A 16,108-nucleotide genomic window follows, 5' to 3' on the forward strand; every position below is an offset into this window, starting at 1 on the left:
CACAAAGCTTCCCCACATTGGCCACCAATTGTAAATGCCGGACACAATAAACGGAGAGAGTCTCGGGTTCCGGCGGTGTCCGAGCTTTATTGGGGTTCACAATAGTCCAACAGAAAAAAACACAAAAAGGGGAAAACAAGGCAAAACCAGCACACAAAACATCCACATAAACAGGGTGCTCCGGGCAGTCAGAGGTAGGATCACCAGTCCTCCTTCTCAATGGTTAGCTGTCTCCCTCAGGGAAGGAGAGGGATTAAATAGATGAAGCACACCTGCCAATGACGTCACAGTCGCCTCAGTGCTCATTGCATGCAGCCGTGAGCTCACAAGCTGTCTGCGAAGCAGCGGACAACACGGCTGCAACACATGAGCACCTAATTAGTGTGCGTCAGCAGCAGCCATGCCGTGACAGACAGCGTCCTGCCAAAATCACAATAAGATGTATAAAAGTACAGAAAAACAAAATGTAATAAACTATAAATGATCTTTAATACATAGAACTAAAGAAAATAGGTTTAGTGTTTACAGATTCCTTTTTGGAAATACAATGACATGCATTACAAATGAGTATTTACATTTTATTTACAGCTGGTGCTCATGTGTCACTGTGCCCCTCAGGCTGTGGCAGGTGGTGACATATTGGGCAGCCAGGGAGGCTGTGTGTCCCTCCTCCAGGAGGACTGACCATTTTAATTTTTTCTCAGTTTTGTCAAAGGTAGGGTGGCATTCATTATTTTGTTAAGGAATGTGTCCCTTATTTTGGGCATATTTATTGCATTGCAGGAGGAAGTGCAACTCTCTCTCTCTGTCTCTTTCTCTCTCTGTGTGCGTCCGTCTGTCACTGGAGGCGTTTGTCGTCCCCGTCCAGTGACTCCCTCTTAACTCCCCCGGCCCCCTGGAGCGTGACCTACAGCCGAAGGGAGCGCCTGAGGGCTGGTTGGAAGCATCTTGGACTCGGGTTCCTCTTCATCACCAGAAGGGGGAGCCGGAGTAGATTCCTGCAGAGATTGACACTTGTTTTTTTGTTTCAGTAGAAACAGTGCGGAGGCGACCCTAATCCTGGTGGGGGGAGGTGTTTAAAAAAAAAAAAGTTTTATCTTCTTCATAATGACATTATCCTTCAAGAAAAGACAAAGGGCATCAGATGATCAATACGTTAATACATCTCTTATAATCTCTCTTTAAAATACCAACTATTACAATGTTAACCATACATAAACAAAACAACCTATGCTTTTGTTTTTAATGTTGCTAGATCTCACAGTGATAAAATAAGGAAGATATGGTTTAACCAAAGTTGATAAAACATTTCTTGGCAGAGCGCAAACAGAGGACATGTAAATAGGCTGACATTAAATTAAAGATAAGATTCTAAATAAGCTATCTTTTCTCTTCAGTCATGATGAGGAAAAATTAATAACTTGAATAATTTCATTCAGAATGACAAAGTTGCTCAATGTAAGCGCATTTTTCAGAGTAACGTTAGCACAGCTTCCTACAAATTGTCTGATAGATAAGATTAAAAAAGAAATCAGCTATCGGCTATGTTACAAATGAGAATTATACTATTAATATTGTACATTTATGATCATTATGTTTGTAGTTTGGATATGTCGATAATATATTTGACAGTAAATGGGTTTTATACGTTGTGTCCAAAAAAACAAAACAAAAACCCATCCCAATTTGCGTTACGTGATCGGGACCACTCCGTGGACCACAGTGCCGAGGTCCGGACCACTCAGTCGCTGTGATCCAGACCTTGGACCAAAAAATGCTACAACCCCTACTGCTCCGCTGTGTCAGTTGTTGCTGTAACTGAATCACAAAACTGGGTTTTGATGTGCTCCCCACGTGCGTGTTTACAACGTCACTGAAGAAACAAAACATTGAATCTGGAACACTGACGAGAATTGGAAGAAGCCGTGGCTGTGGCTAACTGTGTCTGTGAGTAGTATAGATGGCAGCATCACTTATTTTGACAGCCGGAAGTCCCGCCCTCCCTATGTACCTTTGAACTGGAACTCCTCTCTCCTTCCCAGCACCACCCTGGGTTACCCTTTGACCCTCCCTCCTTATGTACCATTGAACCGGAACTCCTCTCTCCTTCCCAGCACCCCCCAGGGTTACCATTTGACCCTCCCTTGTCAGCCATCTTGGATGATATCAGCCATTTTGGCTGATATCGACCATTTGTAAGGTCACAGGTCATCTGGTAAGATGGTAGCCATTTTGTTAGGGTGACATCCATCATGGTGAATGTCCAAGGGCACCTCACCCTGCTGGTGTGGAGGTGTAATGTTTAATAGCATAAACTGTGTTTTTAAGGTTATATTGTTTTATGATACTGTGTTGGTAAATTAAAAAATAAGAAAATTAAAGTTTAATATATTTTAGGTTATATTGTTTTATGATACTGTTTAAGTAAATAAAAAGAGAATAAGAAAAGTTTTAAATACATATATATATTTAAAGTTATATTGTTTTATGATACTGTTTTAGTAAATAAAAAGAGAATAAAAGTTTTAAATACAGATTTATATATATATATTTTAGTTTAAATTGTTTTATGATACTGTTTTAGTGAATTAAAAAATAAGAAAAATTAAAGTTTAATATATATATATATATATATATATATATATATATATATATATATATATAACAATAGGTTATATTGTTTTATGATACTGTTTTAGTAAATAAAAAGAGAATAAGAAAATAAAAGTTTGATATTTTATTTTAGGTTATAATGTTTTATGATTCGTTTTAGTAAATTAAAAAATAAGAAAAATAAACGTTGTATATATATTTAAGGTTATACTGTTTTATGATACTGTTTTAGTAAATTAAAAAAGAAACATTAATATTTACCCAGAGTGGGATTTGAACCCACATGTGTTTTTAGTTTATATGTTTTATGATTAGGCTTAGGATGATACTGTGTTGGCAAAATAAAAAGGTAAGAAAAAATCAATTAAGAAATGTATAGACTTACATATATTGCATGTCATTACATATATATTTAAGCAAACACTGATAAACACACATACCTATATCTCTTTAGTTTATATTTATCAATAGACAATAGAGAACAACAGTGAAATGTATAGAATTATTTCTGTACATTTTGACCAGCCCTGTACTTATTATATTTGTTACATTAGTGAATGCTCAAACGTAGTCTTAACATGTATCATATTTAAGAATATACTGCATTTCATTCCATTACACACACACACACACACACACAAACATATATATATATATATATATATATATATATATATATATATATATATATATATATATATCTTGTAAGGTTTTATTTATCAATAGACACTAAAGACATGCACACCACTTTTCTTACAGAGACACAGTGAAGCGCTATTTGTGAATACTCATATGTAATAAATAATATATGTATATATGATTTGTTTGTGCTCAAATGTATAGAATTAATAAAATACACACACACACACACAATGGTGACTTTTATTGTGACAAACAAGCATTTTACAACATGGAACATAGTCAGAAGTAGAAAAAGATACTCCATGAAATGTTGTATAGATACTTGTAATCATTAATTTCTGGTTCACAACACCAACATTGGACAGAAAGAAACACTGACCTGTACGGAGTAATGTCATTTCCAGCATATTCCATATATATTCTATTAAGTCTTTCACTCTTGGCTTCTTTTTCAAAGTTATACCAGGTTCTGGCGACAAAGTACATCAGGTATCTATTGTAAATAAAGTGAGAAACACTTAAGTTTCTATTCCTTTGGAAATACCTTATTTTTCAAACCTACAAATACATGGTGACAACTGCAAGCATGACACACATACAAAACACAGAAATAGGGACCACATTGCAAGGATATAATAAGCACAGATGGTATTTTACTGCAAATTTTAAGTTTTGTAAAATTATTTATATAACTTCTAGGAATAATCTGCAAACTACATAGTGAAAATGCAATCAGTCTTCAGGAAACACACACAGCAGACTGAAATAAGCACAACGTCATATTTATATGAACCAAAACTGCATTCTACTAAACCCTGAAACTCTGAAAAATCACTACAAACTCTATGTTTTGTAAAATGGCTTATTTCACAGACACAGAAACAAATAGGCTCACCCTCAACATATTCCAACACTTACAAAAATTATGATGTAAACTTAAAGGTTTACCAGTAGTACAGGGATATTATTAATCTATTCATGCAACTTTTAGACACTTGTCTAATACAGAGCTAACAACTGCATTGATAACGGGTAGCAGGGCTTTGACAATGCTGTGCAGTGGGGTTTAAAATGACTTTGTAGGCCAGGGCTTCAAAACCTTACCCCATTTTAACATTGTCAAATTAGCCTCCAACCCCTAAAATACTAAGACATGTTTTTTGTATCATATGTATCATGTTGTATTACTATGTACATTAATGTGGTTTACAATTTTGATTTAATTTGACATAATTGTATCATATTTTTAATTACAAATTCATATATATAAATAACAAATACTATATAATAATAGTAATAATAATGCAAAAACATATTAAGCAATCATATTTTTACTTACAAAATAATATGTATAAAATAACAATATAATAATTTAATAATAATAATAATAATTTAAAAACATATTAAACAAAACTCACCCTGACTTTGTCACAACCTCAGGATGGGGAACCTCTGCTGTAGACCCTCATCCACTCTGTCAACAGTTTGTAGGTGACATGTGCAGAAACATGAAAACTCAGTCTTGGTGGGGTGTTTCTGTCCAGTGGTCTGATCTGATACAACTTTCTACTACATTTCATATTCTATTAAAATAGAACAAATTAGTAGTTCATAAAAAAGTGTTAAATCTGCTACTCTTATGAGTGTCTCTACAGCCCCTCATTGCTCCCTTGCATTACAGAGCATGACACGTGCTCTTCACATTGAAATTCACATTCATGTTGATGTAGGACTCGTCAACACAAAACTGTACAAAAATACATGAAATACGTAAACAATACAAACATTAAGAACAGAAACCACTTTCAATCTGACATTTCACAGTATAGAAATTAAATAAGTTTGAATTACCTCATGGTTTTCCTCAGGCTCGGAGCCAGGCCCCATGTTGCCATCAGCGTCAGAAGCTGAGCGCTCTGTGTAAGATTCAGAATAACGTTCAGCTGTGTGCGGTGGAGAGGGGAAATGGCAATGCAGAGCAGGCAGAGTGTCTGTGAGACGGGTCTCTGTCCTGCTTGTCCTGCAGAGCCTCTCTTATCTGAAATGGCACTGGACACAACCAAAGCAGCAACGTCCCACAGGCAACAGGTCCTTAAGAGAGAACACTGTCAAATTTAACATTCAATAAAAGTCCACAGTTTTGACCATTTTCAGTTGAATTAATCCTCCGCATCAAATGCATTGAGACCATACACAGCTTTCAGATGCCTTGTACTTTAAGATATGTTGTATATTTAGGCTACCCTGTTATTGCTTGAATAAAATGTTATTTTAAGAGAGCAGTAAGAAAAAGGGGGAACAAAGATATATAATTCAATTAATAATTTTAAGCACTCTTGCTATTAGAAATAACTAAGATGAAGGCCTAAACTGGCTATCTAGTAACTGTTTAAAAATAAATGGTTTTCCGTGAGTGTGCTAAAGAAATGAACTTCTCATTTCTGTCATTACAGTGAACTAACTGGAATACGTACAGCATACACCTAACAATTGCTAAGAATTAAATGCTTTTCTTTATGAAATGTAAGATTAGTGCTCAAAATAATTAGACATCTATATTTCTACCTGGGCTTGATTATGTTGACAGTTTATGGCTGTGCTTTGCCATTAATCCAGATTTCACCTTGTTCTCTATGGGTTGGTTTCAGAGCATGATTAGCACTAGTTTAAGTACATTACTCAGAATATGTCACTCACCATTGTTTGGTATACAAAATGATTTAGCCTGAAGGACAATAAAGCATTGGTATATAGTACTATACTAGGCTAGCAAAAGTAATTTACCCATGTACATAAACAACCTACAGTCTGAATTCAACCTTCTTGGCTCTGTCTCACATGTACCAACTTTTAAAATCTCAATTTGACTTACTAGTAAAAGTTACAAAGTGAGAGGGATTTAACCATAGACAAAGAACGATAGGTTGCATATGCAACCCCGGTTATCTGAGAAAAGAAGGACTTCCCAAGGGGGAGGGGTTTTCAGCGTGCATCGCTGGAACGCATCAAAGACTTTTGTCTATCAAAGCTGCCATTGGCCCTTGTGCCCGTCACTCAAACAGGACCCTTCCACTTCCTGTTTGTATAAAAGGTGATGGCTGACCGGAGTGCTCGCTGCGCGCGTACGTTGCAGTGCACGAGCGTGGTATTGACGGTATGGAGAGACCCCGTTCCTTCTCCTCCCGTCCCCGCTGCTGTGCCACGTGTGGCCACCACATGCTACCGGCTTGGAGTGGTGACGTGATCTGCCCCCTCTGTCAGGGACCGGGGGTCCTAGTCACGTCCTGAAAGACAGGGGGCGAGATGCTGCTCCAGGATGGACCAGATCTGTGCCCTACTGGCTGCTCAAGGTTTATTTAGCCGCCCTCTCCTCATGTCATGTCAGGATTGATGGCGAGCCTCCGGGCCCTCATTTTTTAGCAGCGCAGTTTCTGAAATTTGCCCGCATGGCGCCTTGATGTAGTGCTGGACGCGCTTTCCAAGGCCCCATTTGAGCCCTTGCTCATATGACTTAAGGTTTGCGTCACTGAAGACGGCGTTTTTGCTGGCAATCACGTCAGCAAAACGTGTGAGCGAGTTACATGCCCTGTCTGTTCACCCTGTGTGTGTGCGTTTTGCAGGAGATGGTTCCAGGGTTACACTTTGGCCTAATCCTGCATTCCTCCCGAAGGATATGTCTCCTTTCCATATCAACAGGCCTATTGAGTTAATGGCTTTCCATCCTCCACCCTTCTCTTTGGAGGAGGAGAGTAGGCTACACCTGTTGTGCCTGCTGCGGGCTCTCAGGTGCTATTTGAAGCGCACCAAGGACATTCGATGCTCGGACCAATTGTTTGTGGCCGGGCGCTTTCAAAGCAGCGCCTCTCGCACTGGATTGTGGACACCATTACCACGGCTTATGAGTCAACTGGAGCCCCAGTGCCTGAACACCTGCTGGCCTACTCGACTCAAGGTGTAGCCACGTCGTGGGCCCTTTTTCCAAGGCGCCCCACTGGCAGACATCTGTGCGGCTGCGAGTTGGGTCTCACCGCACACCTTTGTTCGGTTCTACAGGCTGGACGTGACAGGCCCAGTTCCTTCTATTGGGAATCCGGTGTTGGCTTCAGCTGAGTCGCAGTAGCCTGTTAGGCACTGGCTCCTGGCTTTTCTATCCCTGTCTGCCCCTGTTGAGCATGCTTGGGAAAAGCAATGCAGAACCGTTATCCCTTCCTACCGGACTGTGACTTGTATACAGTTCATTCTATAGGTGGGAGTGCATGTGTTTTTTACACGTGTACCCCGCCATTGTACATAGTTCCTTTGTCAGCAGGCCTTGGCCCCTCCCTAGCTATACTAGCTGTGCTGAGGGCCGCTGCTGCTGTATTCAGCAGTAGGCTTTGAGTTTGCTCTTGTGCCCCGTTGTGTATATAGTTCATTTATTGACATCAGTAGAGCATCTGTTGCCGCTAGCTGCCGCAGTGGGTAACCTGCTCCTGTGTCTTGTGTGTGGTGCATGAACTGGCTCCTGCGCCCCGCAGTGTATATAGTTCTTTAGAATATACAGTTGAGCTTGTCCGCTCCTTATTAAGTTTAGCATGGACAACTGCTCCTGTTGTTAGCGAGGGCACTTGTGCTTCGCTATGTATATAGTTCCTTTGCCAGCAGTCTGTGGCCCCGCCCTAGCTATGCTAGTACTGAGGCCACTGCTGTGGTGTCCAGCGGAAGGCACTTGAGTTGGTTCTTGTTGGTCCACTGTGTATATTGTTCCATTATTCATAATTGAACTATCCAGCAGTGGCTATCTAGTCTGGTTAGCCCGCTGTATGTTGAGCACGGGCTGCGACACTACGTCCTGTGCTTATATGGTGTGGTCTGGGTATTGGCCCTGCTCCTAGCCCTGCTAGTAGAGCAGGAGGCTGCTATTACTAGGCTTCATGGTAGGCACAAGGTCTTGTTGCCTGTGGATACACCATTGCTTGTTTCTTCCCAGTTCAGCGTGACTGTGGTCTTCGCGTCTGAGCAGCACAGATGTGGCCCAAGGGGCCCCTGTGGCTCTATCATAGAGTTGGTACGGCTCCTAGTAGGTTCGCCTCGGGGCAGGCTCTCTTACCAGCTCGCTGCCTCCTCCCTTGCGACGGTTTGGTTATACTGTAACCCCTCCCCCTTGGGCAGTGCTTCTGACTCGAAAGATAACGATAGGTTGCGTGTGAAACCCCGGTTATCTGAGAAAAGAAGCACTGCCCAAGGGTTGCAAGCTCGCGCGGGAGTTCAAGCTCCCAGCAAAAAGAGGAAGTCCTTGTGCAGACGTCACCTTTTATACAAACAGGAAGTGGAAGGGTCCTGTTTGAGTGACGGGCACAAGGGCCAATGGCAGCTTTGATAGACAAAAGTCTTTGATGCGTTCCAGCGATGCACGCTGAAAACCCCTCCCCCTTGGGAAGTCCTTCTTTTCTCAGATAACCGGGGTTGCATATGCAACCTATCGTTCTTTGTCTATGGTTAAATCCCTCTCACTTTGTAACTTTTACTAGTAAGTCAAATTGAGATTTTAAAAGTTGGTACATGTGAGACAGAGCCAAGAAGGTTGAATTCAGACTGTAGGTTGTTTATGTACATGGGTAAATTACTTTTGCTAGCCTAGTATAGTACTATATACCAATGCTTTATTGTCCTTCAGGCTAAATCATTTTGTATACCAAACAATGGTGAGTGACATATTCTGAGTAATGTACTTAAACTAGTGCTAATCATGCTCTGAAACCAACCCATAGAGAACAAGGTGAAATCTGGATTAATGGCAAAGCACAGCCATAAACTGTCAACATAATCAAGCCCAGGTAGAAATATAGATGTCTAATTATTTTGAGCACTAATCTTACATTTCATAAAGAAAAGCATTTAATTCTTAGCAATTGTTAGGTGTATGCTGTACGTATTCCAGTTAGTTCACTGTAATGACAGAAATGAGAAGTTCATTTCTTTAGCACACTCACGGAAAACCATTTATTTTTAAACAGTTACTAGATAGCCAGTTTAGGCCTTCATCTTAGTTATTTCTAATAGCAAGAGTGCTTAAAATTATTAATTGAATTATATATCTTTGTTCCCCCTTTTTCTTACTGCTCTCTTAAAATAACATTTTATTCAAGCAATAACAGGGTAGCCTAAATATACAACATATCTTAAAGTACAAGGCATCTGAAAGCTGTGTATGGTCTCAATGCATTTGATGCGGAGGATTAATTCAACTGAAAATGGTCAAAACTGTGGACTTTTATTGAATGTTAAATTTGACAGTGTTCTCTCTTAAGGACCTGTTGCCTGTGGGACGTTGCTGCTTTGGTTGTGTCCAGTGCCATTTCAGATAAGAGAGGCTCTGCAGGACAAGCAGGACAGAGACCCGTCTCACAGACACTATGCCTGCTCTGCATCGCCATTTCCCCTCTCCACCGCACACAGCTGAACGTTATTCTGAATCTTACACAGAGCGCTCAGCTTCTGACGCTGATGGCAACATGGGGCCTGGCTCCGAGCCTGAGGAAAACCATGAGGTAATTCAAACTTATTTAATTTCTATACTGTGAAATGTCAGATTGAAAGTGGTTTCTGTTCTTAATGTTTGTATTGTTTACGTATTTCATGTATTTTTGTACAGTTTTGTGTTGACGAGTCCTACATCAACATGAATGTGAATTTCAATGTGAAGAGCACGTGTCATGCTCTGTAATGCAAGGGAGCAATGAGGGGCTGTAGAGACACTCATAAGAGTAGCAGATTTAACACTTTTTTATGAACTACTAATTTGTTCTATTTTAATAGAATATGAAATGTAGTAGAAAGTTGTATCAGATCAGACCACTGGACAGAAACACCCCACCAAGACTGAGTTTTCATGTTTCTGCACATGTCACCTACAAACTGTTGACAGAGTGGATGAGGGTCTACAGCAGAGGTTCCCCATCCTGAGGTTGTGACAAAGTCAGGGTGAGTTTTGTTTAATATGTTTTTAAATTATTATTATTATTATTAAATTATTATATTGTTATTTTATATATATTATTTTGTAAGTAAAAATATGATTGCTTAATATGTTTTTGCATTATTATTACTATTATTATATAGTATTTGTTATTTATATATATGAATTTGTAATTAAAAATATGATACAATTATGTCAAATTAAATCAAAATTATAAACCACATTAATGTACATAGTAATACAACATGATACATATGATACAAAAAACATGTCTTAGTATTTTAGGGGTTGGAGGCTAATTTGACAATGTTAAAATGGGGTAAGGTTTTGAAGCCCTGGCCTACAAAGTCATTTTAAACCCCACTGCACAGCATTGTCAAAGCCCTGCTACCCGTTATCAATGCAGTTGTTAGCTCTGTATTAGACAAGTGTCTAAAAGTTGCATGAATAGATTAATAATACCCCTGTACTACTGGTAAACCTTTAAGTTTACATCATAATTTTTGTAAGTGTTGGAATATGTTGAGGGTGAGCCTATTTGTTTCTGTGTCTGTGAAATAAGCCATTTTACAAAACATAGAGTTTGTAGTGATTTTTCAGAGTTTCAGGGTTTAGTAGAATGCAGTTTTGGTTCATATAAATATGACGTTGTGCTTATTTCAGTCTGCTGTGTGTGTTTCCTGAAGACTGATTGCATTTTCACTATGTAGTTTGCAGATTACTCCTAGAAGTTATATAAATAATTTTACAAAACTTAAAATTTGCAGTAAAATACCATCTGTGCTTATTATATCCTTGCAATGTGGTCCCTATTTCTGTGTTTTGTATGTGTGTCATGCTTGCAGTTGTCACCATGTATTTGTAGGTTTGAAAAATAAGGTATTTCCAAAGGAATAGAAACTTAAGTGTTTCTCACTTTATTTACAATAGATACCTGATGTACTTTGTCGCCAGAACCTGGTATAACTTTGAAAAAGAAGCCAAGAGTGAAAGACTTAATAGAATATATATGGAATATGCTGGAAATGACATTACTCCGTACAGGTCAGTGTTTCTTTCTGTCCAATGTTGGTGTTGTGAACCAGAAATTAATGATTACAAGTATCTATACAACATTTCATGGAGTATCTTTTTCTACTTCTGACTATGTTCCATGTTGTAAAATGCTTGTTTGTCACAATAAAAGTCACCATTGTGTGTGTGTGTGTGTGTGTGTATTTTATTAATTCTATACATTTGAGCACAAACAAATCATATATACATATATTATTTATTACATATGAGTATTCACAAATAGTGCTTCACTGTGTCTCTCTAAGAAAAGTGGTGTGCATGTCTTTAGTGTCTATTGATAAATAAAACCTTACAAGAGATATATATATATATATATATATATATATATATATATATATATATATATATATATATATATATGTTTGTGTGTGTGTGTGTGTGTGTGTAATGGAATGAAATGCAGTATATTCTTAAATATGATACATGTTAAGGCTACGTTTGAGCATTCACTAATGTAACAAATATAATAAGTACAAGGCTGGTCAAAATGTACAGAAATAATTCTATACATTTCACTGTTGTTCTCTATTGTCTATTGATAAATATAAACTAAAGAGATATAGGTATGTGTGTTTATCAGTGTTTGCTTAAATATATATGTAATGACATGCAATATATGTAAGTCTATACATTTCTTAATTGATTTTTTCTTACCTTTTTATTTTGCCAACACAGTATCATCCTAAGCCTAATCATAAAACATATAAACTAAAAACACATGTGGGTTCAAATCCCACTCTGGGTAAATATTCATGTTTCTTTTTTAATTTACTAAAACAGTATCATAAAACAGTATAACCTTAAATATATATACAACGTTTATTTTTCTTATTTTTTAATTTACTAAAACAGTATAATCAAACATAATCTAAAATAAAATGTATATGTGTATTTACAACTTTTATTTTTCTCAAATGTATACAATATAACCTTGTATATATATAAAACTTTTATTTTTCTTATTTTTTAATTTACTAAAACGAATCATAAAACATTATAACCTAAAATAAAATATAAAACTTTTATTTTCTTATTCTCTATATAACCTTATATATATATATATATATATATATATATATATATATATATATATATATATATATATATATATATATGTATTTAAAACTTTTCTTATTTTTTAATTTACCAAAACAGTTTCATAAAACAATATAACCTAATATATATATATATATATATATATATATATATATATATATATATATATATATATATAACTTTTCTTATTCTTTTTATTTACTTAAACAGTATCATAAAACATTATAACCTAAAATATATAAAACTTTTATTTTCTTATTTCTTAATCTTCCAACACAGTATCATAAAACAATATAACCTTACAGTTTACGCTATTAAACATTACATCTCCACACCAGCAGGGTGAGGTGCACTTGGACACTCACCATGATGGATGTCACCCTAACAAAATAGCTACCATCTTACCAGATGACCTATGACCTTACAAATGGCCGATGTCAGCCAAGATGGCTGACATCCAAAATAGCCAATATCATCCAAGATGGCTGACAAGGGAGGGTCAAATGATAACCTAAGGGGGGTGCTGGGAAGGAGAGAGGAGTTTCGGTTCAAAGGTACATAGGGAGGGCGAGACTTCCAGCTGTCAAAATAAGTGATGCCGCCATCTATACTACTTCTGTGGCTGTCTGTGGCTGGACCGGAGGGTTGGACCTGGGTTTCTCTTCATTACGAATACATCTTTCGATTTCTATTATGTCATCGCTGATATAGCAGTGAAGAGAGAGGAAGAGGAAGGTATAGCACGTGTGTGGGCTCACTGGCTGCCTCAGCTGGAATGGGTGAATGAGAGAGTGCAGGAACGGAACGCAGGAAATATACAATTGTATGTGACAGGCCGCTGTCTGTCACGGCACGGCTGCTGCTGACGTCTACTGATGAGGTGCTCATGTGCCACAGCTGTGTTGTCGCTGCCTCGCTAACAGGCTGTGGACTCACGGTTGCGGACAATGAGCACCGAGGCCATTGTGACGTCAGTGGCAGCTGTGCCTTCTCTATTTAATCCCTCTCCTTCCCAGACGGAGGCAGCTAACCCGCCGAGAAGGAGGGCTGACACTCCCAACCCTGACTGCCCGGAGCACCCTGTTTTGTGTGGACGTTTCGTTTTGGTTGTTTTTACCCCTTGTATTTTGTCCCGTTTACCCTGTGAACCACAATAAAGCCCGGACACCAACGGAACCAGAGATTCTCTCCCTCCCTGTGTCTGGCTTTTACAGTGTATTATGCATATTCTGAATCGATATGTAATGTATATTAATGATTTATTGATTGAAAGAGTTCTGTTTCTTCTGGCTAAACTTGTTTGCACATTGAATATTGAATTGTAGTGTCTGTGTGTGTGTGTGTGTGTGTGTGTGTGTGTGTGTGTGTGTGTGTGTGTGTGTGTGTGTGTGTGTGTGTGTGTGTGTGTGTCACTAGAAGTCCAGCACACTATCCATTGTGGCACAGAACCACAAAACTGTACGACGAAGATTCTCTTCTGCATGCCTGCAGATGACCGGGCGTCTCAGCATGATTTGACAAGTAGCATTTACAGTTGTGTTTTTTTAATCCCTGTCTCGCTGATATTGAGACGAATGGAAATGATGGGTTCTTCTATTTGGTAAAAGCGGCTCATGTTGACTTGAGTCTTCAGCTTGCAAGCAAGTGCAATGGGTATGCTTTCCAGCCCGTGCCAGCAGGGTTAGGCAAGATCTTGCAAGCCCATCCCTCCCGACAAGCGTGGTTTATACTCTGTCCGATTCCACCGTCTTGATTTCTGTTGCAGCCACATTCCATGCTTTGCTCACTCGAGAGGCAGCCAGGTTAAGCGGGCAATAATGCACAAGTAGCTCTGTCTTGCGAATCTTGGAACTGTCCATTGGACGTACACGGCGTCAGTCGTCAAGAAATGTCAAACAAGGAATGCCCACGACGAAGGTGGGATTGAAAGCCACGTGTGCAAAACACAACGGCTTAGTAGTCCATGGCCTTAAGTACAAGGCCACCTGATCCAGCTGTTCCCGGAGATGCAACTGACACGGAGGGGGACTGGTACAGTGACATTGGCTAGGAAAAGAAGCAGCGTATGAGGTCTTGAGAGTCAGGCAAGGATTTGGGACAAAGTCAGCATTCCAGAAAAGTAAGAAGTGAAGGTCTCAGCGAGGCACTTGACTGCAAGATACCTCTGGCTGTCCAACACACTATACATTGCACCACAGAGCCACATGAACAACTGGTGATGATGCTCTTCTGCACGCCTACTGATGACGGGGCATCTCAGCGTGCTTGTACAAGTAGCATTTTCAGATGTGTTTTTCAATCCCTGTCTCGCTGATATTGACACAAAAGGAAATGATGGGTTCTTCTTTTAGATTATGCGGCTCATGTTGACTTGACTGTGAGGGGAAGTATTTGTCAAGCACACTGTCTGTGTGTCTGTCTGTCTATCTGTGGCTGTCTGTGTGAGTCTGTGCTTGTGTGTGTGTGTCTCTGTGTGTGATGTGGGACAGTGCCCTGTCTGAGTGCCAAATATATTATATTCCCACCATTGTTGCAGCAAGATTGTGTAACCCATATATGAATTTAAGCTTTGTGTATGGCTCCGGAGAGGACAGGTACAGTAGTTCTGTGCAGGTGATTTTTAGAAAAACATTTTCATCCAAGGACATAGAAAGAACATAATGTAAGACACAGGAGACGTGTGTGTTAAAGTTTGAGGTACCTCATTACCATCATCTAGTTGCCCAGAAACCAAAGGGAGTCCTTTTGTATATGATAGCAAGTTCTTTAGAAAAACTTTAGATGTGTCTTGCCCAGTGACCATCTCCGGAGCGCTTCGTTGTAGCTCAATAAACTTTTTTGGTATTATTTCAGTTAAATCAGGTCCTGATTATTCCTTGTCCGCCTGTTTATTAAGGGAGTAAAATTTGTCCCTATCAGTGCGTCTGTGTCTGTGTCTCTGTGTGTGTGTGTCTGTGGAGGGTTGACATTTTTGATATCCGTAACATCACAGCAGATGAGCTGAACATGTTTCTCATTATGCACACTGGGCACACTATATTGAAAAGCGATAACACTACACACATATGAACACCAAACTATTGCTGAAACTTTAGTTATGCTAACTCTGAAAATGATAAAATGATCATCTGAAACACACAACAATAAAGCAAAGAACATCATTCCACAAAGCAAAGCGAGTACATACAAGGATACTGTAACATTGTAACTGTACGCATACACTTAAACTAGTTCAACTAATGTACAAGCACAATGACCATGAACTCAGACCCAATTCTTGGTGGGGGGGTTTAAGACTAGAAAAGTCACTGGTGCCATCACTGGTATACATTGATTACAGATCGGGCCCTGTGTTCAGTGTGGCCACTCCTACCTTCCTACATACCAGAGGAGGCTGGTGCATAGAGGTGCGAGAGAGCAGTTCTGGATCAAACACACCTGCTGCTGCGCTCTGCTCTCCAATGCGCACTGCAGGTCAGTCTCAGAACCAGACAGTGTGCAGTAAGTTGACCATTGAAATACTCTTGCTGTGCTGGATTTTATTTCTGCTATGACACTGACAATTTGATGAATGGTGATAGCTAGTTTAGGGTTACCATACATCAGAGGAGGCTGGTCCACAGAGGCAGAGGAGGTTGCTCCTCCTCTATCTTTGAGTGTTTAGCTGTTACTGTTTCTTCAGTTATATTTGTACTATATTACCTTGTTATAGTGTTAAAATGTATTTTCATTTAATAGTGTGGTTTTTCAAAGTAAATAATTTTT

The sequence above is a fragment of the Amia ocellicauda genome, unplaced genomic scaffold (genome assembly GCF_036373705.1).
Source record: "Amia ocellicauda isolate fAmiCal2 unplaced genomic scaffold, fAmiCal2.hap1 HAP1_SCAFFOLD_90, whole genome shotgun sequence".
In the NCBI taxonomy this organism is placed as follows: domain Eukaryota; kingdom Metazoa; phylum Chordata; class Actinopteri; order Amiiformes; family Amiidae; genus Amia; species Amia ocellicauda.